Source organism: Scyliorhinus torazame, chromosome 2 (genome assembly GCF_047496885.1).
Source record: "Scyliorhinus torazame isolate Kashiwa2021f chromosome 2, sScyTor2.1, whole genome shotgun sequence".
NCBI classification, from domain to species: Eukaryota; Metazoa; Chordata; class Chondrichthyes; order Carcharhiniformes; family Scyliorhinidae; genus Scyliorhinus; species Scyliorhinus torazame.
In genome coordinates this window covers 303,664,187-303,690,102 of record NC_092708.1, presented here as the reverse complement: position 1 = coordinate 303,690,102, position 25,916 = coordinate 303,664,187, and the positions used below count along the sequence as shown (strand labels likewise).

Genomic DNA, 25,916 nt, shown 5'->3' with positions numbered 1-25,916 from the left:
CACCCTATCCCCATAACCCAGTAACCCCACCCAACACTAAGGACAATTTGGACACTAAAGGCAATTTATCATGACCAATCCACCTAACCTGCGAATGGCCTCCTTCTGCACTGTAAATTCTATGATAAATGACCATAGAATTTGGAAAGCTGCTTCTCGGCCCAGTCCTGGCCACTGTGGCCACTGGTGTTGATGGGACTATAGAACTGATTAGCCCTGCAGCTCTCTAAGGTGGGACTTCCACTCAGGTGAGGAGCGTAAATCCCATCTCCAACCAATTAAGGCTCCTTAGAGGAGCTGTGATCGGCAGGGATGCATTTCCTACATGTCTTTTCAAGTGGCCTGCAGAAAATCCTGTCTTGTAAAGGCCGGAAGGAGTCGACACCAAATTGTTAAAGGAAACAAAGTTTAATCCTGATAAACAATTGTATACACTACACAGAAGACCCCTGCCAGGTCTTTCCCAGTTGGTACCAAAACCGGCCGACTTTATACAAGAGCTAATGACACATGGTTTAGAGTTCCCCGTCCCCTTAACAGGGGGGGTTCATATTTGGCATGGTTAATGGGGAGTCTAATTGTTGCCACCCCGTAGGTCCGATGTTGGTAATGACACCCCGCAATCCAAAAAATCGTGCCTGATATCTTAATGTGGTTTCTTGTTTGTTTACAAACCAATAGGCACTTCGAGGATTATAACCTTTTCCCTTGAGGTTTTAGACCAGTTCAATGAAAGTAAGTTTGAATTCAAGGTTTTTGAAGATTGTTAGAGGTTGATGGATCTGTACTTTGTTAATATATTTATGTGTCGCCGCACTATATATTAATCTTACAGAACTCGAGACTGAGCTTCTTTATTTATGTCAGTTTCAAAGTCTACTGATCAAGTGAAATTTTATGCGAATACAGAATCTAGAAAGTTGTTTGTCCAACGCAAATACAGATGGTTGAGTTGAATTCAAAATACAATTTAGTTTGTGGTAATTTCTTCAGATCAAAATGCACAATACAAAAATGAAACAAAAGGGAATAGCTGTTTGCAAAGCAAAGTAGGACTAGGTTTCAGAGGTTAGGTTAAAGATGAATTTAGAGAGAGCGAGCAAAAGTTTTCTCCCAGTCTCTTAAAGAAATCATAATCTTTTTAGGCTCTGTCCCCTTTCTGTGATTGGGTTATAATTCATCTAATTGACCAAAATGTCTGTCTATCAAGTTTCAAGAGATAATATGGCATGGGAAAACCTCTCTATGTTTCTATAATATGGTGTGATCGAACCACCTGTTTCCCACCATATTTTCTAAAACTGGGATGTTAGCCCAGTAATGATAACAATGAGTCTATTCTGCAACGTAGTCAGTTTGAATACTGACTTCCTTATCAGATCTTTTCCCATGCTCTCAGCATTCTCTGCTGTCATGGCTAATATTTGATTTTTAATAGTATAACGTCACTAAATAATTTCTCCCCGAAAAGTAGATTTCTATCAAGGTTTAATTTTTCCAATGATTTTAAAATCATTTCCATTGCTATTGCGTGACTCCTGAGTACTGTACATTGTTTACAGTGGTTGAATGGCTATGGAGGATACATGGGCAGGGCATAGCAGTGGCAAGGAGTGGAATGGAGAATGTGAGGTGGCATTGGGAATGTGAGGTAGCATGAATTGGCATGGAGGAATGTGAAGCAGCATGGGCATGGATGAAAGTGGGGAGGTTCAGGGGTCCTTTGAACAATATTGGAAGCAGAGCTGCTGTGTTGTCGAACCAATATGGGTCTATTCGAGGCGGCCTACTTCTGCACCCACACTCCATATGCACTCCATTGCAGTTCAACCCAACCCGTGTGAAAAGGCGAAAATTCCTCATAAAGTCACAGATGGGCCGGATGTGCATTTTACGAGCCGCAGATGTAGGCAGGTTGGGTTTTCCTGGGTCCAACTGAAAATTCAGCTCCAGGTGTTCCAAAAAATATTGGGGTGGATTCTCCGTGGGCGAGATCCTCCATTTCACCGGCAGCGCACTCACATCCACAGATTTCACAACCGCGTGGGGGTGCCCACAATGGGAAACCCCATTGGCCGGCTGGCAGGACAAAGAATCCCGCTGCCAGCGGGGGCGTGCGCACCAGAAAACGGGTGCTGCAGGACGGAGAATTCTGCTCATTGATCTCAAATTAAACTTGAAAAGTTAGTTTTATTAAGTCTTTAAGGTGGAATAAGTTTTATAAAGGTTAAAACTGCAAAAGGACAATTTAACAAGGCTTTAAAATTGAAGTCCATCCAATTTTTAAAAATATTTTTAGCTAGAACATCAATTTGTCAACTAAGTTTGCTTCTTTTGTGATGCATAAATGATATTGTCCTCTAATTCAAAGTCAACATCCATCAAACCTATTTTAGTAGTTCTGTAATGTATCCTTAAGTGATGTTCAATTAAATTTACCTTTACTTCAGGAACAGAATCTGTCAGTCAGCAAATCCACATGTTCTTGTCCATAGCATTTAATTTGTCCTCTCACACGTCCTACAGGGTGTGTGGGAGGCTAATGTGTGACTTAGAAATCTGGTTAACATTTGGAAGATTCTTGGTTGGTGCAAGTACTTAAAATGGGTATTCAACTGGCAGAAAGCCAGTTTAATCACCTCATTGTACTCCTGCCTCAGCTCATCTGGGCTGAAACCCTCAACCATGCCTTTGACTATTGTAAAGTTGTGCTGGCCAGCTCCCTAGCATCCACCATAAGCCTGACCTTATCCAAAACTCTGCTGCCTGTATTCAAACTCACAATAAATACCATTTACCCATCACAAAGCAAAGCAAAGTCGCCATAGACCCAGACGACCATAAGCTGCTGAGGGGGAGAGTTGGTTGGTGTTGATTTAACCTGAGGATCACCAGACCGCAGGCTAGGGGCAAAGTTGAGAAGGGCAGGGCCTTCATGAATAACCTCAGCCGGTATGGTACCCATCACCCCTGTGCATGCTGACCTACATTGGCTTCCAGTCCAGCAATGTTTTAATTTTCAAAATTCTTACCCTTGGTTGAATTTTCCTAGTCCTGCACAGATGGATTTCATCGCAGAAGCAGGAGAAAAATGAGAGAACCTCACATTGGAGCAGCTTCTCAAAGCAATCATAACGCCGATCAATCTTGCGGCAGGCAGAGCCGGACCAGATATTCACCCAGCAGTAGTGGGTAAGTAGCTACGATCAATTAAATCTCTACTTGTGTGAACCTGAGCGTGAAACATGCCAGGTGCCAGAACAAAGAACAAAGAACAAAGAAATGTACAGCACAGGAACAGGCCCTTCGGCCCTCCAAGCCCGTGCCGACCATGCTGCCCGACTAAACTACAATCTTCCACACTTCCTGGGTCAGTATCCCTCTATTCCCATCCTATTCATGTATTTGTCAAGATGCCCCTTAAATGTCACTATCGTCCCTGCTTCCACCACCTCCTCCCGTAGCGAGTTCCAGGCACCCACTACCCTGTGTAAAAAACTTGCCTCGTACATCTGCTCTAAACCTTGCCCCTCTCACCTTAAACCTATGCCCCCTAGTAATTGACCCCTCTACCCTGGGGAAAAGCCTCTGACTATCCACTCTGTCTATGCCCCTCATAATTTTGTAGACCTTTATCAGGTCCCCCCTCAACCTCCGTCGTTCCAGTGAGAACAAACCGGGTTTATTCAACCGCTCCTCATAGCTAATGCCCTCCATACCAGGCAACATTCTGCACCCTCTCTAAAGCCTCCACATCCTTCTGGTAGTGTGGCGACCAGAATTGAACACTATACTCCAAGTGTGGCCTAACTAAGGTTCTATACAGCTGCAACATGACTTGCCAATTCTTATACTCAATGCCCCGGCCAATGAAGGCAGCACGGTAGCACAAGTGGATAGCACTGTGGCTTCACAGCGCCAGGGTCCCAGGTTCGATTCCCTGCTGGGTCACTGTCTGTGCGGAGTCTGCACGTTCTCCCCGTGTCTGTGTGGGTTTCCTCCGGGTGCTCCGGTTTCCTCCCACAGTCCAAAGACGTGCAGGTTAGGTGGATTGGCCGTGATAAATTGCCCTTAGTGACCAAAAAAAGGTTAGGAGGGGTTATTGGGTTACGGGGATAGGGTGGAAGTGAGGGCTTAAGTGGGTCGGTGCAGACTCGATGGGCTGAATGGCCTCCTTCTGCACTGTATGTTCTATGTCTATGTCTATGTCTATGCCGTACGCCTTCTTGACTACCTTCTCCACCTGTGTTGCCCCTTTCAGTGACCTGTGGACCTATACACCTAGATCTCTCTGACTTTCAATACTCTTGAGGGTTCTACCATTCACTGTATATTCCCTACCTGCATTAGACCTTCCAAAATGCATTACCTCGCATTTGTCCGGATTAAACTCCATCTGCCATCTCTCCGCCCAAGTCTCCAAACAATCTAAATCCTGCTGTATCCTCTGATAGTCCTCATTCCAATCTAGGTTCTTCAGTTCCCGCCTAATATTGTTATAATTAGCCTTCCCACAATTTAGCACATTCACCCTAGGACCACTCTTATCCTGTCCACCAGCACTTTAAAACTTACTGAATTGTGGTCACTGTTCCCGAAATGCTCCCCTACTGAAACTTCTACCACCTGGCCGGGCTCATTCCCTAATACAAGGTCCAGTACCGCCCCTTCCCTAGTTGGACTGTCTACATATTGTTTTAAGAAGCCCTCCTGGATGCTCCTTGCAAACTCTGCCCTGTCTAAGCCCCTGGCACTAAGTGAGTCCCAGTCAATATTGGGGAAGTTGAAGTCGCCCATCACCACAACCCTGTTGTTTTTACTCTTTTCCAAAATCTGTCTACCTATCTGCTCCTCTATCTCCCGCTGGCTGTTGGGAGGCCTGTAGTAATCCCCCAACATTGTGTCTGCACCTTTCTTATTCCTGATCTCTACCCATATAGCCTCACTGCCCTCTGAGGTGTCCTCCCATAGTACAGCTGTGATATCCTCCCTAACCAGTAGCGCAACTCCGCCACCCCTTTTACATCCCCCTCTATCCCGCCTGAAACATCTAAATCTTGGAACGTTTAGCTGCCAATCCTGCCCTTCCCTCAACCAGGTCTCTGTAATGGCAACAACATCATAGTTCCAAGTGCTAATCCAAGCTCTAAGTTCATCTGCCTTACCCGTAATACTTCTTGCATTAAAACATATGCACTTCAGGCCACCAGACAGGCTGTGTTCAGTAACTTCTCCCTGTCTGCTCTGCCTCAGAGCCACACTGTCCCTATTCCCTAGTTCTCCCTCAATGCTCTCACCTTCTCACCTATTGCTCCCGTGCCCACCCCCCTGCCATACTAGTTTAAACCCTCCCGTGTGACACTAGCAAACCTCGCGGCCAGGATATTTATGCCTCTCCGGTTTAGATGCAACCGTCCTTCTTATATAGGTCACACCTGCCCCAGAAGAGCTCCCAGTGGTCCAGATAACGGAAACCCTCCCTCCTACACCAGCTGTTTAGCCACGTGTTTAGCTGCTCTATCTTCCTATTTCTAGCCTCACTGGCACGTGGCACAAGGAGTAATCCCGAGATTACAACCCTAGAGGTCCTGTCTTTTAACTTTCTGCCTAGCTCCCTGAACTCCTGCTGCAGGACCTCATGCCCCTTCCTACCTATGTCGTTAGTACCAATATGTACAACGACCTCTGCCTGTTTGCCCTCCCCCTTCAGGATGCCCTCTACCCGTTCGGAGACATCCTGGACCCTGGCACCAGGGAGGCAACATACCATCCTGGAGTCTCTTTCACGTCCACAGAAGCGCCTATCTGTGCCCCTGACTACAGAGTCCCCTATTACTAATGCTCTTCTGTGCTTTGATCCTCCCTTCTGAACATCAGAGCCAGCCGTGGTGCCACTGCTCTGGCTGCTGCTGTTTTCCCCTGATAGGCTATCCCCCCTGACAGTATCCAAAGGGGTATACCTGTTCGAGAGGGGGACAACCACAGGGGATTCCTGCACTGACTGCCTGCCCTTTCTGGTGGTCACCCATTTCTCTGCCTGCACCTTGGGTGTGACCACATTTATATAACTGCTATCTTTGACGCTTTCCGCCACCTGCATGCTCCTAAGTGCATCCAATTGCTGTTCCAACCGAACCATGTGGTCTGTGAGGAGCTCCAGTTGGGTGCACTTTCTGCAGGTGAAGCCATCCGGGACGCTGGAAGCCTCCTGGACCTGCCACATCTCACAGTCAGAGCACTGCTCCCCTCTAACTGACATTGCATCAATTAATTAGTAAATTAAAGTTAAAAGTTAAAAATGTTTTAAAAAGTTACTGTTAACTATCTGTTTCCTAGCACTAGATTTCTACTATAAATGTGAAAGCTAAATATAGTACTCTCCGATCTCTGGCTTAGATACCCCTCTAAATTATAATTAAGTAATTATGTTTAATTAGTTACCAATGCTTAATTTTTTTAATTTAGTGTAGATTCCCAACCAGCCACTCAGGTCACAGCTTTTCTGTGATGTCACTTCAGTTCCCCCCCCCGCCACACACACAATTTGAAAAGGTAATAAAAGTAAAAATTAGTAAAAATCACTTACTTACCTTCTGAGGGTCTCAGATGTTCTCAGGTTCTCTCCCTGCTGATTAAAAGTTACAGGCCAGAAGAGAGAACAAAACAGTAGGGAAAAAGCACCTTCTCCCACTCTTCACCGAATTACCTCACTGCCCCAAATTACCAAGTTTCAAATTCTCACTCTGTCTGTGTCTCACTCACTCAGGCTGTGTCTCTTGACCAGCGCAACGCGGCCTCCTGGTGGCAGGTCGTGGGGGAAAAGGGGTGGGGGGGCTCATTGATGCCTCCTTTAAATAACTTCTCTCTGGATGTACTGTTATCAGACAGCCACAGCTCTGGCCACATGTCACCATGCAGAGAGGCTCTCTCCCCACACTGATGACCAGGCATCTGCAGTCCGACATTGGTTTAAACAGTTTTAGAAATCTTCATAGGCTGTCTCGAGGCTTCCTCGGTGTTTCCCATTTATATTCGCAGCATCCACCTCTCCCTGTAGGGTTGTTGGCTGCCCACTGCCTCAGATGCTCCTATAGTCTTGCCGGTCTGTGCAGCCCGCCCGCAGAGGCAGTCTGTTAACTAGTCGCCTCAGGACCAAATAATACACGGGGTGGGGGGTTGGGGATCTTTTGGGACGTGTGGGAGGAAACGGGAGCAGCCGGAGGAAGCCCACACAGACACAGTGAGAACATGCAGACTCCGCACAGTGACCCAAGCCCAGGAACGAACATGGGACCCTGGCTCTGTGAAGCAACAGTGCTAACCACTGTGCTACCGTGCAGGGGCACCCGATATGGAAAAGAGCCCTTTGAGGTAGGCACCCCCATCCCTTCCTGCTGAAGCCCAAGCAGGGCTTACTTCCTGGCTTCACCTGCTCCCGGGGCCCTCCTGCCAGCCTCAAAATTGAGGTCAGTTGGGAAGTAGTCCTTAAGTAGCCAAACATTGGGGTGAGGGTGGGTGAGCTGCCTTAGGCCTTTTTTGCCCCACTTAGACCTGCAGACAGTTCGGAGCAGATGAGAGATCAGTGGAAAGGCCACCTGAGTCATTTTATGGATCTCACCTACTACCCATAAGTGGGGGACTGCAACATTCTTCCCATGATTTGTTATTATAGGCCTCTAGATGTTTCCACAGTGTTTGGATCAATGGGACCAACTGCTGAGCTAAAACCCCAGACAAGCATCCATGATGGAATAACTGTCATAAGAAAAGCTTCCAGCTCCACTGATGCAACAGATATCCATTTTCATTGCAAAACAGAATTATTGTCAATCAATGGCGGGAGAGAAGGTGCTACTTTCAGAAGCAGGGATTTGTTTTAACGTAACCAGTTCTATCAGTACGATTAAATCAGAGAACAAAACCATAACAACAAAATACATTTTATTACATTGCTAATAGATATTTTGTTACTGGATAAAGTACTGCAACATATGTGAGCAATTACACAATGCTGATCAATGTAAGGGTCAATTTATCTTTGCAGGACAGATCCCTATGATGAATTATTGTTAGAAAAACATCTACATTACAATACAGCGCCTAATAGTTTTTGAATGTGTCAAAACATTTTTTACTTACAAACACTTACCTTTCAAAATGTTCCCAACTCCTCAGTTCAAGCTTTCCATTTTCTACATGAACTCTCAAACCTGGTGAACTTTTAAAAATAAATTTAGAGGACCCAATTATTTTTTTCCAATTAAGGCAAAATTTAGCGTGGCCAATCCACCTAACCTGTACATCTTGGGGTTGTGGAGGTGAGATCTACAGAAACTCAGGGAGAATGAGCAAACTCCACACAGACCATGACCTGGGGCCGGGATTGAGCCCCAGTCCTCAGCACCGTGAGGCAGCAGTGTTAACCAGTGCACCACCGTGCCACCCCTGTGCATTTTAACGGGCTTCCACAACACTGCACCACCAGATGTAGCTGTAGGAGGGAGGGTTTAAGATTTCTGGAACATTGGGATCTCTTCCGGGGCAGGTGGGACCTCGACAAGAAGGATGGGTTGCATCTAAACCGGAAAGGCACCGATATTCTGGCTGGGAGGTTTGCTAGAGTCACTCAGGAGGATTTAAACTAGTATGGCAGGGAGGTGGGAACCAGAATATTAGCTTAGAAGGTGTAATAACTGAAGGGGAAATAGAGAAACAAAATAAGAGAATATAATCACCCTCAGCAGAGCAAAAAAGGTGACAAGTGTGAGAAGGGAGGTGGTCAATGCAGGATTGAGGGTGTTGTACCTAAATGCATGCAGTATACGGAACAAATTAAATGAGCTTGTTGCGCACATTGAAATTGGCCGGTACAATGTTGTGGGCATCACAGAGACGTGGCTGTAAGGGGATCAGGGCTGCGATCTAAATATGCAAGGATATATGTCCCATCGAAAGGGCAGGCAGATGGGCAAAGGGGGCGGGGTAGCATTGTTAGTATGGAATGAAGTTAAATCGATAGCAAGGAGCGATATAGGATCAGAAAGCATAGCATCTCTGTGGGTAGAGTTGGGGAATCGTAAAGGTAAAAAGACCCTGATGGGAGTTATGTACAGCCCCCTAGCAGTAGTCAGGATGTGGGGAAGAAAATAAATCAGGAGATAGAAAAGGCATGTAAAAAAGGCAATAGTACAATAATCATGGGCGCCTTCAATATGCAAGTGGACTGGGAAAATCAGGTTGGTCGTGGATCCCAAGAAAAGGAATTTGTGGAATGCCTAAGAGATGTTTTTTTTGGAGCAGCTTGTGACAGAGCCTACTAGGGGACAGGCAATTCTGGATTTGGTGATGTTCACAAGAATGATCCCTGAAATGAAGGGCTTGTCATATGAGGAACGGTTGAGTCTGGTTCTGTAGTCATTGGAGTTTAGACGGATGAGGGGAGATCTTCTTGAAACTTACAGGATACTGTGAGGCCTGGATAGAGTGGACATGGATAGGATGTTTCCACAGTAGAAAAAGCTCGAAGCAGAGGACACAATCTCAGACTAAAGGGACGATCCTTTAAAACAGAGATGAGGAGGAATTTCTTCAGCCAGAGGGTGGAATCTGTGGAACTCTTTGCCGCAGAAGGCTGTGGAGGCCAAATCACTGAGTGTCTTTAAGAGATAGATAGATTCTTGATTAATAAGGGGATCAGGGGTTATAAGAAGGCAGGAGAAAAATATCAGCCATGATTGAATGGCAGAGCAGAATCAATGGGTCGAGTGGCCTAATTTTGCTCCTTTATCTTTTTTAAAAATATATTTATTAAGAATTTGTTAACAAAATTTTCAACCTTACAAACAAACCCCCCCCCCCCCCCCCCCACCCACCCCGTAACACAAAAGAAAGAAAGTTTGCGTAGCAAGACATGAACTTGGCAAGTCAATATGATACAGAACTCTGTACATTGGATTCCTCCAGTACATTTCAGTCCGGATCATTCATGTATTTTCTTGCTCAAATGCCCCCCAGAAAAAAAACCTTCCCCCTCCCTCCCTCCTCCACCCCCCCCCCCCCCTCCAAGAAAGATATCCCCCCTTCCCCCCACCCCCTCCTGGGTTGCTGCTGCTGTCGACCTTCATCTAACGCTCCGCGAGATAGTCTAGGAACGGTTGCCACCGCCTGTAGAACCCCTGCGCAGACCCCCTCAAGGCAAACTTTATCCTCTCCAACTTGATAAATCCTGCCATATCATTTATCCAGGCTTCCACACTGGGGGGCTTCGCCCCATTCCACATTAACAAGATCCTTCGCCAGGCTACTAGGGACGCAAAGGCCAGAATACCGTCCTCTTTCGCCTCCTGCACTCCCGGCTCGGCCGCTACTCCAAATAGCGCAAGCCCCCAGCTTGGCTTGACCCGGACTTTCACCACCTTAGATACTGTTCTCGCAACTGCCCTCCAGAACCCCTCCAGTGCCGGGCATGACCAAAACATATGGACATGGTTCGCCGGGCTTCCTGAGCACCTCCCACATCTGTCCTCCACCCCAAAGAACCTACTCAGCCTTGCCCCCGTCATGTGCGCTCTGTGAACTACCTTAAACTGTATCAGGCTGAGCCTCGCACACGAGGAAGAAGAATTAACCCTACTTAGGGCATCAGCCCACAGACCCTCCTCAATCTCCTCCCCCAGCTCCTCTTCCCATTTACCCTTCAGCTCCGCGACCAAAGCCTCCCCCTCTTCTTTCATCTCCTGGTATATCGCCGACACCTTGCCCTCTCCGACCCATACGCCCGAAATCACCGTCTTGAATCCCCTGTGCCGGGAGCAGCGGGGCGTCCCTCACCTGCCGCCTCACAAACACTCTTACTTGCATGTACCTGAAAGCGTTTCCCGGGGGTAGCCCAAACTTCTCCTCCAGCGCCCTAAGCTCGCAAACGTCCCATCAATGAACAGGTCCCCCATTCTTTTAATCCCTGCCCTATGCCAGCTCTGAAACCCCCCGTCCATCCTTCCCAGGACAAACCGATGGTTGTCTCTGATAGGGGACCACACTGAGGCTCCCATCGCACCCCTGTGCCATCTCCACTGCCCCCAGATCTTTAGCTTTGCCGCCACCACTGGGCTCGTGGTGTACCTTGTCGGCGAGAGCGGCAGCGGTGCTGTCACCAGCGCCCCCAGGCTCGTTCCTTTACAGGACGCCATCTCCAACCTCTTCCATGCCGCCCCCTCTCCCTCCATCACCCATTTACGGATCACGGATGTCCCACCGTTTAAAGTCCTCCTCCATCTGCTCCACCAGCCTCGTCAAGTTAAGTTTGTGCAGGGCCCCCCAGCTCCTACCTACCTGGATCCCCAAGTATCGAAAGCTCCTATCCGCCCTCCTCAGCGGTAGGTCTCTATCCCTCTTCCCTGATCCCCCGGATGCACCACAAAGAGCTCGCTCTTCCCTACATTGAGCTTATAGCCCGAGAAGTCCCTAAACTCCCTTAGGATCTGCATGACCTCCACCATCCCCTCCACTGGGTCCGCCACAAACAGCAACAGGTCGTCTGCATACAGCGACACTCGATGCTCCTCTCCCCCTCGGACCACCCCCCTCCATTTCCCAGACTCCCTTAATGCCATGGCCAAAGGTTCAATTGCTAGTGCAAACAAGGGGGACAGGGGGCACCCCTGCCTCGTCCCTCGATACAGCCGAAAATAGTCCAACCTCCGCCGATTTGTAACCACACTCACCACCGGGGCTCTATATAGGAGCCTAACCCAACTGATAAACCCCTCTCCAAACCCAAATCTCCGCAACACTTCCCAGAGATACTCCCACTCCACTCGGTCAAAGGCCTTCTCCGCGTCCATAGCTGCCACTATCTCCGCGTCTCCCCCCACCATTGGCATCATTATCACGTTTAGGAGCCCCCTGGGGGCTGGGACCTATACAGCTCCTCGTAAAAGGCCTTGAATGCCTCATTCACTTTCACCGCACTCCGCACCGTAGTTCCCCTGCCATCCTTGACTCCACCTATTTCCCACGCTGCCATCCTCTTACGGAGCTGATGTGCCAGCATCTGGCTCGCCTTCTCCCCATATTCATACATCGTCCCCTGTGCCTTTCTCCACTGTGCCTCTGCCTTCCCTGTGGTCAACAGGTCGAATTCCGTCTGGAGACTTTGTCTCTCCCTGAGTAGCCCCTCATCAGGGGCCTCTGCCTATCTCCTGTCCACCCTTAAAATCTCCCCCACTAACCTCTCCCTTTCCCTGCCCTCTCTCTTCTCCCTATAAGCCCATATGGAGATTAACTCTCCCCTGACCACCGCCTTCAGCGCCTCCCACCTGCACCTCCCCGTTGTCGTTGGCCACCAGATATCTTTCGATGCACCCCCGCACCCTCCCACACACTTACTCGTCCGCCAGCAGTCCCACATCCAACCACCACAACGGGCGTTGGTCCCTCTCCTCCCCCAGCTCTCGCTCTACCCAATGCGAGGCGTGGTCTGAAATGGCTATGGCCGAATACTCCGTTCCCTCCACTTTCGGGATCAATGCCCTGCCCAGAACAAAAAAATCTATCCGGGAGTAGGCCTTATGTACATGGGAGAAAAAATAAAATTATCTGGCCAAAGGCCTGGCAAATCTCCACAGATCTCCTCCCCCCATCTGATCCATAAACCCCCTTAGCACCTGGGCCGCAGCCGGCTTCTTCCCCATCTGGAACGATCTAATGCTGGGTCCAACACCGTGTTGAAATCCCCACCCATTATCAAGCTCCCTACCTCCAAGTCCGGAATACGCCCCAACATCGTTTCATGAATCCAGCATCGTCCCAGTTCGGGGCGTATACATTTACCAAATACCCCCGTCCCCTGCAACCTACCGCTCACCATCACATATCGGCCTCCATTGTCCGCTATTATGTTCTTGGCCTCAAACGACACCTGCTTCCCCACCAGTATTGCCACCCCTCTATTCTTCGCATCCGGCCCCGAATGGAACACCTGTCCTACGCATCCCTTCCTTAACCTGACCTGATCTGCCACCGTCAGATGCATCTCCTGAAGCATGACCACGTCTGCCTTCAGTCCCTTTAAGTGCGCGAACACTCGGGCCCTCTTAACCGGCCCGGATTGGGGGCCTACCCACCCCCCCCCCCCACCCCGCGCCGACTAGCCATCTCCTATCTTAGGCCAGTCCCGTGCCCGCGTCTCCCGCACCTTCCAGTCCCCCAGGCGGGGAACCCCCGCCCCGACCACCTCTTCCATTTTCAGTTCCTCCTCGGCCAGTGCAGCAGCAACCCTATTATCCCCCCCTTCCCTCCCCCCTCCCCCCTTCCCGCTAGACCCGCATCTAGCTCTTTTGCTCCCCCCATACTACTTCCGTGAGTCAGCTGACTTCTGCTGACCCCGGCTTCCCCCGCCTTCCCGTTGATCTCCCCCGTGTGGGAATATCCCCTCCCTCCCAAGCGCGGTAAAAAGCCCGCGCTTTCCTGAGCCAGCCCCACCCCCTGTGGCGCAGCTCCTGTTGCGGCCTTATCCCAGTTCCCCCATCCCCGAGTCTCACCTCCCTCCAGCACCGACGCCCAGATTCCCCACTATCTCATCAAAAGAAAAAAGAACTCTTCCCCCATCCCCATCCATCATCCCACCCGTGAAACATTCTTTACCCATATTTACAACCCTATATACAGTCAACATCTCCCCAACAACCACAGCCCCTCAGTTCGAGTCCAATTTTTCGGTTTGGATAAAGATCCAAGCCTCTTCTGGCGTTTCGAAATAGTGGTGTTGGTCCTGATAAGTGACCCACAGTCGCGCAGGCTGCAGCATTCCGAATCTCACCCTTTTTTTATGCAGCACCGCCTTGGCCCGGTTGAAGCCCGCTCTCCTCTTTGCCACCTCCGCACCCCAGTCCTGGTAGACTCGGATCACCGCATTCTCCCATCTACTGCTCCGCGCCTTCTTGGCCCATCTCAGGACACTCTCTTTGTCCGCGAAGCGATGGAACCTCGCCACTATCGCCCTTGGCGGCTCGCCAGCCTTGGGCCTCCTTGCCAGGACCCGGTGAGCCCCTTCTAGCTCCAGGGGGCTCGGAGAGACCTCCGCACCCATCAGCGAATGGAGCATTGTGCTCACATACGCCCCGGCATCAGCCCCCTCCACTCCTTCGGGGAGACCCAGAATCTGGAGATTCTTCCTCCTCGACCTGTTCTCCAGGACCTCGAGTCTCTCGGCACACCTCTTGTGCATCGCCTCGTGTGCCTCCATCTTTACCGCCAGGCCCAGGATCTCGTCCTCGTTCTCATTAGTTTTATACCTCACCTCACGGAGCTCCACCGCCTGGGCCTTCTGGGTCTCCTTCAGCCCCTCGATCGCCAACAGCATTGGCCCATGCTGCTCGATCTCGTTCCTTCGCCATCTTGGCTTTTCCCCCTCGTTTTTGCCGCTGCTCCAAAGCCTCTTTCTCCGTCGCACCGTCGCTAATCCCCGCCATACGACGTAAGGACCTTACTTCACCTTCCCACACAGGATTCAATCAAAATATTTCCGTTGGGGCTCTTCCGGAGAGCCCAAAAGTACGTTAAAGCGGGAGCTGCCGAAATGTGCGGCTTAGCTCCGCATCGCCGCAACCGGAAGTCCTTGCTCCTATATCTTATGGTCTTATGGAAATAATGTGTGGGAGGAAATCCGATTTTTGTACCCCATTTAAAATGGGAAGCCCTGGTCGGGATTCTCCGAGCCTCCACGCCAAAATCGTGCTTGGTGCGGGGGCGGAGGATGGGCATCAAACCCGAGATCGGGTCCAGCACCGCTCCTGCGATTCTCCGTTCCCCGAGAATCGCCGCCAATCAGGCAGGCGCGGTCGATGCAGCGCCAGTCGGGGGCCATTGAAAGAGGCCTCTGCGGCGATTCTCCAGATGCAGCTGGCTGAGTTCCCGCCGGCGTGGTTCTCTTATGGTTCCACCTGGCGTGGCGGCTGCGGACTCAGTCTGGGGTTGGGGGGATTATTCACGGGGGGGAGGGGAGCCTCCAGGACGGCCAGGCTATCGATTGGGGGCCACTGAACCGCAGGCGCGCACAATCTGGGAGTGCCTATCTTCTTGGTGCCGGTCCACGGTCTGGGTCAGCCATGTCGCACGGGGTGGCCGACACACGCAGCCGCCATGCGCATGCACGGACCCCCGACCGGAAGTGCGGGGCTCCATATCGGCATCCGGAGCTGCGAGGACTACTCCGGGGCCCTGCTAGCCCCTCCAGGTAGGAGAATCATTCTGGACTTACTCCAGGTAAGTACAGTGTAATTCGCGTGCGTTTTCTCACGGGCGTGGGGACATAGCCCCATTAGAATCCCGCCTCCTACCTCAGCGTAAGCAGGAGTGCATCTTGTACACTAGAAATTCTCATTCCACCAAAAGACCAGAGGAAAATGGCGCGGGGTCAGGAATGCAGAAGAAAATTTGATTTCCTCCCAAAAAAAGTCAAACCATTGCCTTTCGTGCATCAAAGCGCACCTCTGCACACAGATGAAAATTGGTCCCTTGGATCAACTCCACCATTCAAATGGGTAGATACACAAGAATCACAGAATGAGGAAATAAGACTAGTCAATAGTGATTATATGACAGCTTTATGTTGCTGGAATAGCAAAACAAACCTTTCCTTGATGGTTCCATAAGTGTATTGTGTCTGGCGCGATCTTTTACCAGATAATACAGAGCAGAAATGCCAATAATCAAACCACAGTCTGTGCTCAATTAGCTGACCTCAGCATGTCTGGCAGCAGAGACAGTAGAAAGGATGTAGAGAAGGTTTAACAGATTTATATCAGGAATGAGAGATTTTAGTTACTTGGAGAGGCTAGGAAAGCCAGGATTGTTCAATTTAGACCAGGGAAAGTGACCAGGTGATTGAGGTTTTGATCGGATAAGTAAGGAGAAACAAATCCACTTGCCAGGTCGGTCAGTAATCGAAGGACACAGATTTAGGATAATTGGCAAATGATCCGGAAGAGAGGTGAGGAGTTTTTGTTTTACACGATGGGTTGTTATAATCTGGAAGGCACAGTCAGAAAGTATGACAGCAGCAAATTCATTAGTAACTTCAGGAAAAACACTACAGGGCTGTAGGAAAAGAGCTGGGGAGTGGGACTAATTGGATGGCTCTATTACAGAGCAAAGACAGACACACTGGGTGAAATAGCCTCCTTTCTTGCTGTAAGATATCAATTAACTAGAAATAACTACTGAATGGTACACACTTGAAAGTATTCTTTTTTTTTAGGGGCATAAACTGCAAGAGTGAAAAAGTAGTGATGGATTTGCACAAAACATGGGTTAGGGTAGTTTTAGGGGACAGTGTGCAGCTTTGGGCACTGTAGCGCTCTGTTGGACTAGGGTTTCACAGACTATGCAACCATTGCCTATCTCGGCATTCTGTGAAATTCCATTCAACAAATTAATTGGTGGACTAGCACCAGTAAAAGGTGGAAACCTATTTCTTTACTGTTGCCAAGGCCCTGTTGCCTAAGTGAGGGCAGATGATTGACAGAACTGCCAAGGAAATTCGTACAAAAAAAAGGTGTACGATTGAACAAATGAGCAAAGAGTTAACATTGTAGATGTTTCGAGCAGTAGTTGGAAGGATAGGGGTGGAGGGGTGCGAGAATGGAGGAGGTACACCATGGAATTGACAACCATTGTTGGCTGTTCTCTCACGTGGTCTTATTTATTAAAAAAAGACAATTTTCATCTTAAAAGTGGCTGGGGAAAATGGAGCCCTGGGACCCCAGGGTAGAATAGGGAAAGGTTGGTTATTACATTTTCATCTACTTTCTCGGTTCATGCACAATTTCCTATTTACACAAAATAAATGTTTGCGGTGGTGTCACAAAACAAAAAACAAAACTTGAGGGGGCGGCACCTTCTCGGTGGGAAAACACCAGTTTCAGATCTTCTCCCGCCTGTAGAAGGCCACAATGATGGCTGCCACTTCTCATTAACTTATTGTTGGTCCACTTCCTGGTTTGATGTTGTTGCAAATGGAAAAAAAGGTTTGGGTTGAACTTGTGAACACCAAACTAAATTCCATCTGGAACTCTTTGGTGACTTATAATGATCCAAAAATGATGCAGGAACACTAATTATCTAAAATTTTCAGATTGGTGACAAACCTTTATATTTTTGCCTCTTTCCACCCCAAAAATATTGTTTCCCCTCCAGCCAGGAAACAACATGTTGCATTGGCAAATGCTGATGATCAGACAACAGCAGGAGTGGTGACTGAAGATACAAGCCTCTCAAGCCCAATTTTACTGGTCAGAACAGCCGTTCTCCACACAGGGGAAGGACTTTGTGCTGGTTTCAGACAAAAATTTCTCGATCGCTAGTGATAACGATTATTAACCTTGCTCTGAACATAGAGAGGAAACGTCTCCCTGTAAGGTTCTGTGCAGGAACTGGACTGGCATTAAAAAATTGTATTCTCTGTTGAGGCAAGTTAAGAACAGCCCATCTGAGCTTTCAACTTTTGAGTCTGTAGGCAAAAGCTCAGCCAGGAAATTACTTGAAAGTATTCATAATCAACACCTTGAGAATCGGTTTTGCTTTGGTCATTTTCAGGCACTTACCTCCTCAGCTCAAGTGTGACAAGCAGTCACATGCACACACTATTTCTTTTTAAACACCTTTTAAAAACCTAAATAAAGTTGTTGAAATTTGTCCTCCAACGTTTCTTCAATTGATTTTGAAAAAAGTGAGAATGGAAGCTAGTAGAAGCCCCGGATATATATATGTTCGCTTGACAGTTGACAAAATGCTACTGATCTATTAGGAAAGTAGGAATATTGTACATTATTGTACAATAATGCTCAGTCGGTCATGAATTATCAGAAAGGATAAGTCTGTCAGGATAGTCCTGTTTATGGATCTTGGGAAGGAGGTGAAATGGACTGTTTGGGGCCTATGAGGTTGGAGGTTATAGGGAGGGAGAGCTGCGGAGGAAATGTGGTCAGTGACTGTCTTAGCAACATGGTTAGTGGTGGGATCATGGTCCAGGAGGAAGTGTAAGAATGTACAGCCTCTGCTAGGTGGAGGTCAGGTCCAGGTGGAGCGAGAACTCTGGAGATGGGCAAAAGGGTAGGCTGTGCAGGGAGATGATTCCTGATAAAAGAAGTGGGCGCAGAGGCAAAGGCAACACAAGAAGAGTTCAGAGTCATACAAAGCTCGAAATTCATTGAGATGCGGGTACAAGTGGATAAAGTTCGGTCCTTAGCAGGGACAGATCGTTCAGGGTCAGAAAGGGAGGTCAGAGTGTATCATGAATACACGATGAGGTGTGAGATTGGAAGCAGGGACAGGGTCAGAGGGAAGGGGAAGGAAGTGGTGGGGCGGCTGTTCATCACATTGTCATTCACACCTCCTCCGGGCACATCTTTTATTTCTTTATTTGTCACATTAGTACTCCCTTTGGTTCTATCCCCAACTCTTTTGTCATTTAAAGTCTGCCCTCTCCTGCTTTATGGCAGATTTTCCCTTTTGTTCTTTTTCCACCCTCCCCCATTTGACGTACTTAATACCCGTCATATTTCTAACTTTTCCCAGTTCTGATGAAAGATCATCAACCTGAAATGTTAGCTCGGTTTCTCTCTCCACAGGTGCTGCTGGGCCTGCTGATCACTTCCAGCATTTTCAGATTTCCAGCATCTGCACTATTTTACTTTTGGCAAATGAGAAGGTGCTTTACGCTTCAGGGAAAACTCAAGATCATATCAGCCCACTGCAAGATGATCTTCTGAAATTGCAAAGCTGAAAGGACCAATCGGAGATGGCATTCAATGCCAAAAAAAACAACCTCATGGGCATTACCAAAAAGGATCCACCACTGGATAGCCTTTGGAATATAACAGAGTATGTTAGACTAAGTGATGGGAATTGACAGAAACAAGTACCTGGTGCTCTCTGGCAATGACGAAACACAAGGCCATTTGTTTCTGAGACAGTGTATCAACAATCTTTCTTCCCAAGAACAATCCCACAGTGGAACAAGCTGCCAAAGGGAATAGTCACAACCGCATAACTGGAAATCTTCAAGACTCATCTCTAGTTTTTCATTATCAGGACTACCATATCAGCAGGTCACGTCTGGTTAACTAGCAGTAACCATATAAATGTTTGCAGAATACAGATGTTAGTTAGTCTGTGATGCCAACACAACCAAAGCAGAAGATGTAGAAAGACAGAACATGGGTGCTGGCTGTTGGAAAGCTAACCAATGCAGTACTGGTAAACCGGATGATGCAGTATTGCAGGCTGAGGGTGTGCTTGAAATATCCAGTTTGATGTGGAATGATGATGGCCCTTGGGTCGCAAATTTTAGAATTTAAAATACTTCTCTCCAATGCTCATTTAAATACAAAATCATGATTCAGGCATAAAACCCTTGCAGTGATTAGATTTAGTTTAAGAAAATTCAGTCAATTTATATCTTTTAGTTAAGTGTCACTTTTGATTAAGTTGAAGTTCTGTGGGCTGTGCTAAGTTTTAATAATTAGTTATGTGTATAGGTTATGGAAATCCTGATTGAAACAAGTTGTCCAATTATTTGATTTTTACACCTCAGCACATTGAATATATTCAATCAGCTGCTGAATTTCAATACAGGCCAAACATTTTAGAAATCTAATTACCTCTGTAGAATGTGGCTGTTGTTATTTTTTTAAGCTTGAATCACTGAACGAATGATTGAAGAGATTGCGATGTCACATTTATCCGATTGGCTATTTTTAGATGCTCTATGGAAACTCTGATTCAGGCACAATGCTCCTTTGGCAAGTTTGTTACATCTTAATCAGGTTTCAGACAAATGTCTGCCTCCACTGATATGGATCAGCAAAATTTATGAAAACGCATTGTAAATATTTAAAATTATTGTTTAAGATAAAACACTCAAATTACTTTTGAAGAAGCTGTAAAAATATAATCAAAGACGAACGTGCGACAAGATATAAATAAAACACTGCTTTTACAGTCCCGTTTCTCCAGTGCTGAAAAATAAAATAATAGTTTTGTTGTTTATTTTTTCAAATAGATTCTTCTATTAGGATGTGAGAAATTATTGTCAAATGATGGTATCCTTTGTGTGAAGCTTGCAGTGTGAGGCCATGTTAGATATGGTTCAGTGAACTGCCCTTGTTGCTAAGGAGTTAGTTACTTTTCACATTAGAAATAAATAAAATGAAATATATCACCAGTTTGGAATTCAGGCTATTCAATTTATAAAATCTCCATAATATACGTAATATTTCAATAGATTTTACGATTAGTGCTCCGGTTACAGAACTTCGCAGGAAAGCAATCAATATTTTGATCATTGTTCATGTTTTTGCATGATTTTCCATCCATTAAAATTAATGCACAAAGCTCTCCATTGGGAGCACTGAACATTTATCAGCTTTACCTCAAGAGTAGTTTTTCCAAATTTAACTCAAATGCAACAGAATTGTGTTTCTCGGCACATTAAAAAATTTGATCCAAATTGCATATAATCTAGAAAAGTTGGGTGAGGAATTGAATACATTAAGTGCTCACTTTTTGGGCACTCTAAGGACCCATACAGCTCCAAGATGGTGCTTGAGGCACATGCACATTTTTGTGGGACAAATTGCAGCAGATGCCATATGGTTGAGAGCATTGTTACACGGCAGATGTAAAACAGCCGGATCAAGTCAGGGTTGCTACTTTGGAACTCAACACCACAGTCAACGCTCTCTCTAAACCTCAATCAGCCAAACATATGTTCAGCAGCATGGGGGAGCCCCAACCGTTTCAAAGGATCACCAACTACTAAGAAGATAGTTGCTGTCTTCAAGTGTTTTGTGCTTTCCATAGTTGTTTAAAGCTGCATAGGTTTGCAGGGAATGGTGTCAGGTGTTGAAGGGTTGTTTTGTTAACTTTGAGGCCTCTGCACAAACTACTTTCTCCCATGGATACACTGGTCAAAATTTCCCTTGGACTACAGCACGAATACAGGCTGGAGTCTCAGTTGGAGTTCATTGAGACCCTCTGTTCAGGGAGAAATAATTATGTTTCATTCTTTCTTGCCACAGAGAAGCAGAGTAAGCAAGCAGCTTTGCAGGCTTCTCCATGGTGCAGGGTGCCACTGACTGAGCTCACATCTCTCTGCAGGCAGTGCATGTCAACTCTGCCCGACACCAAAACATCCAGCTGCTGTGACTGTACGCAGCAAATCGTGCAGGTCAATCCCCAATATTCTGGCAACAGTACTCTGTGCCAACTGCACTTGAGCCAAAATGGCACCCAAGGCTGACCAAATTGCTGATGACTCTGATTTGCAACCCACACAAATGTGCGCAGCATGCGTACAATGAAAGCCATTTGGCGCATTAAATATTTTAAAAATTCATTTAAGGGATGCGGCAGCGCTGGTGAGGTCAGCATTTATTGCCTATCCCTAGTTGCCCTTTGTAGCGCACAAAGACTCCCGAGAGACGAATAGAGGTGAAGTCGATGAGGCTTTATTAAGCATGACTCGTTCCCCGCAGTTCAGCAACAGACTGGAGCTGCGGGGAGAATTCCTGGTTCTTATACTCCGCCTTCAGGGCGGAGCTAGGGATCAACAGCCAACCAGGACCCGGGATCTGTCAGCCAATGACATCACGGCTTCACAGTCCCACATGACCCCTAAGGCATACTACCACATTCACCCCTTGTTAAAAATGAACCCGGCGGGGTGGTGCTTCGCATGGTGGTAGGGGTTTACAAGGCTGGTCCTGGGGGGAAAAAAACTTTTGCATGTCATTACAGTGCCCTACACTGGGCTATGTACAGGGTTTTTTGCTTTGAACTATTTACAGTATTCGTAAGAGGGAAAAGGAAAAAAAAACATTCTTGTTAAAGTCCACAACATTCTAGTGTTACACCGATGCCACGAGTCGGGCGGGCGGTCTGGTCGTCCTTGTCGATCGCCTCAGCCCCGGTGGTGGTGGTGCTTGTTCCAGTGTTGTCGCCTCCGGGAGCTTTACGGTTTCTGCTTCAGCTTCACTTCTGGTCGGGCCTGGGAGGAGGAGTGATCCTCCCGGGAAGGGGGCTGTCGCGGGGTGCGCCGGTGGCAGGGAGGGGGTGATTGGTGTCGAGGGTGTGTGTGTGTTGCCGGCGGGCGCCAGATCTCGCAGGGAGACCGTGTCCTGTCGGCCGTCGGGGTACTCCACGTAGGCGTACTGCGGGTTCGCGTGGAGGTGGTGAACCCTCTCGACCAACGGGTCCGACTCGTGCGCCCGCACGTTTCCGGAGCAAGATGGGTCCTGGGGCCGCCAGCCAGGTCGGCAGCGACGTTCCAGAGGAGGACTTCCTGGGGAAGACAAGGAGGCGCTCATGAGGCGTTTGGTTAGTGGTGGTACACAGTAGCGACCGGATGGAGTGGAGGGCGTCCGGGAGGACCTCCTGCCACCGTGAAACTGGGAGATCCCTGGACCGTAGGGCCAGCAGGACGGTCTTCCAGACCGTGCCGTTCTCCCTCTCTACTTGCCCGTTCCCCCGGGGGTTGTAGCTGGTCGTCCTGCTCGAGGCTATACCCTTGCTGAGCAGGAACTGGCGCAGCTCGTCACTCATGAAGGAGGACCCCCTGTCGCTATGGACGTATGCGGGGCAACCGAACAGTGTGAATATGGTGCTAATGGCTTTAATGACTGTGGCCGCTGTCATGTCAGGGCAGGGGATGGCGAAGGGGAAACGGGAGGACTCGTCCACCACGTTCAGGAAGTATGTGTTGCAGTCGGTGGAGGGGAGGGGCCCTTTGAAATCCAGACTGAGGCGTTCAAAGGGACGGGAAGCCTTGATCAGGTGCGCACTATCCGGCCTGAAAAAATGCGGTTTGCACTCTGCGCAGAAGTGGCAGTTCCTTGTGACTGTACGGACCTCCTCCACGGAGTAGGGGAGGTTGCGGGACTTTATAAAATGGTAGAACCGAGTGACCCCCGGGTGGCAGAGGTCCTCGTGGAGGGTTTGGAGACGGTTAATTTGTGCGTTGGCACATGTGCCGCGGGATAGGGCATCGGACGGCTCGTTCAGCTTTCCGGGACGGTACAAGATCTCATAGTTGAAGGTGGAGAGCTCGATCCTCCACCTTAAGATCTTGTCATTTTTAATTTTGCCCCGCTGTGCATTATCGAACATGAAAGCTACCGACCGTTGGTCAGTGAGGAGAGTGAATCTCCTGCCGGCCAGGTAATGCCTCCAATGTCGCACAGCTTCCACTATGGCTTGTGCTTCCTTTTCCACTGAGGAGTGGCGGATTTCTGAGGCGTGGAGGGTTCGGGAGAAAAAGGCCACGGGTCTGCCCGCTTGGTTAAGGGTGGCCGCTAGAGCTACATCGGAGGCGTCGCTCTCGACCTGGAAGGGGAGGGACTCGTCGATGGTGCGCATCGTGGCCTTTGCGATATCCGCTTTGATGCGGCTGAAGGCCTGGCAAGCCTCTGTCGACAGAGGGAAGGTCGTGGTCTGTATTAGGGGGCGGGCCTTGTCTGCGTACTGGGGGACCCACTGGGCGTAATATGAAAAGAACCCCAGGCAGCGTTTTAGGGCTTTTGAGCAGTGAGGGAGGGGAAATTCCATGAGGGGGCGCATACGTTCGGGGTCGGGGCCTATTATCCCATTGCGCACTACATATCCCAAGATGGCTAGCCAGTTTGTGCTAAAAACGCACTTGTCCTCGTTGTATGTGAGGTTCAAGGCTTTAGCTGTCTGGAGGAATTTTTGGAGATTGGCGTCGTGGTCCTGCTGATCGTGGCCGCAGATGGTTACGTTGTCGAGATACGGGAACGTGGCCTGCAACTCGTGTTGATCAACCATTCGGTCCATCTCCCGTTGGAAGACCGAGACCCCGTTTGTGACGCCAAATGGGACCCTTAGGAAGTGGTATAATCGCCCGTCTGCCTCGAAGGCTGTGTACTTGCGGTCACTTGGGCAGATGGGGAGCTGATGGTAGGCGGACTTGAGGTCCACGGTGGAGAAGACCTTATATTGGGCAATCCGATTGACCATGTCGGATATGCGGGGGAGAGGGTACGCATCTAGCTGTGTGTACCTGTTGATGGTCTGGCTATAGTCTATGACCATCCTTTGCTTCTCCCCTGTCTTTACTACTACCACCTGTGCTCTCCAGGGACTATTGCTGGCCTGGATTATGCCTTCCTTCAGTAGCCGCTGGACTTCGGACCAAATAAATGTCCGGTCCTGGGCGCTGTACCATCTGCTCCCAGTGGCGACGGGTTTGCAATCCGGGGTGAGGTTTGCAAACAAGGGTGGGGGCTCAACCTTGAGGGTTGCGAGGCCGCAGATAGTGAGTGGGGTTATTGGGCCGCCGAATTGGAAAGTTAGGCTCTGCAGATTGCACTGGAAATCTAATCCCAGTAATGTGGGCGCGCAGAGTTGGGGAAGGACGTAGAGCCTGTAGTTTTTAAACTCCCTCCCTTGCACCGTTAGGGTCACTATGCAGAAGCCTTTGATCTGTACGGAGTGGGATCCTGCAGCTAGGGAAATCTTTTGCGCACTGGGACGGATGGTCAAAAAACAGCGTCTTACCGTGTCGGGGTGGATGAAGCTTTCTGTGCTCCCAGAGTCGACCAGGCATGGTGTCTCGTGTCCGTTGATCAGCACCGTTGTTGTCGTCGTCTGGAGCGTCCGGGGCCGTGCTTGGTCCAGCGTCATTGAGGCCAGACGTGGTCGTAGTGCTTTAGCGTCTTCCTCGAACCCCGTGGAGCCGTCGATGCTGGGGTCCATTGTTGCCGTCCAAGATGGCGGCGGGGGTGAACAAAATGGCCGCCCCCATGCATCGCACATGGCTGGGGGGTCACAAGATGGCGGCGGGGGTGGACAAAATGGCCGCCCCCATGAGTCGCGCAGGGCTGGGGGGTCCCAAGATGGCGGCGCCCCCCCTCCCCTCGTGGTGGCCGGGACCCAAAATGGCAGCGCCTGCGGGTCGCACATGGGGCGCTGGGGGGGTTTGGGGAGCGTTTGGAACGCGCAGGGCTCCTTCTTCTCCGGGGACAGCAGCGACCCCCCGGGACCGGCACACAGCCGCGAAATGGCCCTTTTTCCCGCAGCTCTTGCAAATCGCTGCGCGGGCCGGGCAGCGCTGCCGGGGGTGTTTCGCCTGGCCGCAGAAATAGCAGCGGGCTCCCCCGGGACGACTTGGCGTCTGAACCGCGCAAGCCTGTGGGGCGGGGGTTTGTCGCGACGGGGGTCCACGGAGCCCAAGGGGCTGCCGCACGGTCGGGGCCGTAGGCGCGGGCGTTTCGCGCGGCCACATCTAGTGAGGCTGCAAGGGCCCGTGCCTCTGAGAGTCCTAGCGACTCTTTTTCTAAAAGTCTTTGGCGGATTTGGGGAGAGTTCATACCAGCCACAAACGCATCGCGAATTAACATGTCCGTGTCTTCAATCGCGTTTACCGGCGGGCAGCTGCAGGCCCGTCCCAAAATTAGCAGCGCGGCGTAGAATTCGTCTAGCGATTCTCCGGGACATTGCCGTCTCATTGCAAGTTGGTAGCGTGCGTAGATCTGGTTCACTGGGCGAACATAGATGCTCTTTAGTGCTGCGAACGCCGTCTGGAAATCCTCTGCGTCTTCTATGAGAGGGTAAATTTCCGGGCTTACCGTCAAGTGCAGGACCTGTAGTTTCTGGTCTTCTGTGACCCGGCCGGGGGCCGTTCGGAGGTAGGCTTCGAAACAAGTCTGCCAGTGTTTAAAAACTGCTGCTGAGTTCACTGCGTGGGGGCTGATCCTCAGGAATTCCGGGACAATCCTGAGCTCCATAGTCCTTTAAGCACGCTTAATAAATTGTAGCGCACAAAGACTCCCGAGAGACGAATAGAGGTGAAGTCGATGAGGCTTTATTAAGCGTGACTCGTTCCCCGCAGTTCAGCAACA

General features: G+C 49.2%; 2 long non-coding RNA genes across 2 annotated transcripts in view; one reads left to right on the top strand and one right to left on the bottom strand.

Annotated features, from left to right (window-relative positions):
- The window catches only part of LOC140399555 (uncharacterized), a 97,044-nt gene that overhangs the window by 20,842 nt on the left and 50,286 nt on the right, over positions 1-25,916 (bottom strand). The gene's annotated exons all lie outside the window — the stretch shown is intronic.
- On the top strand, positions 15,162-20,034 carry LOC140399525 (uncharacterized). Its single transcript, XR_011937715.1, has 2 exons — positions 15,162-15,264; positions 18,630-20,034. It is a non-coding gene; the product is annotated as an uncharacterized lncRNA (long non-coding RNA).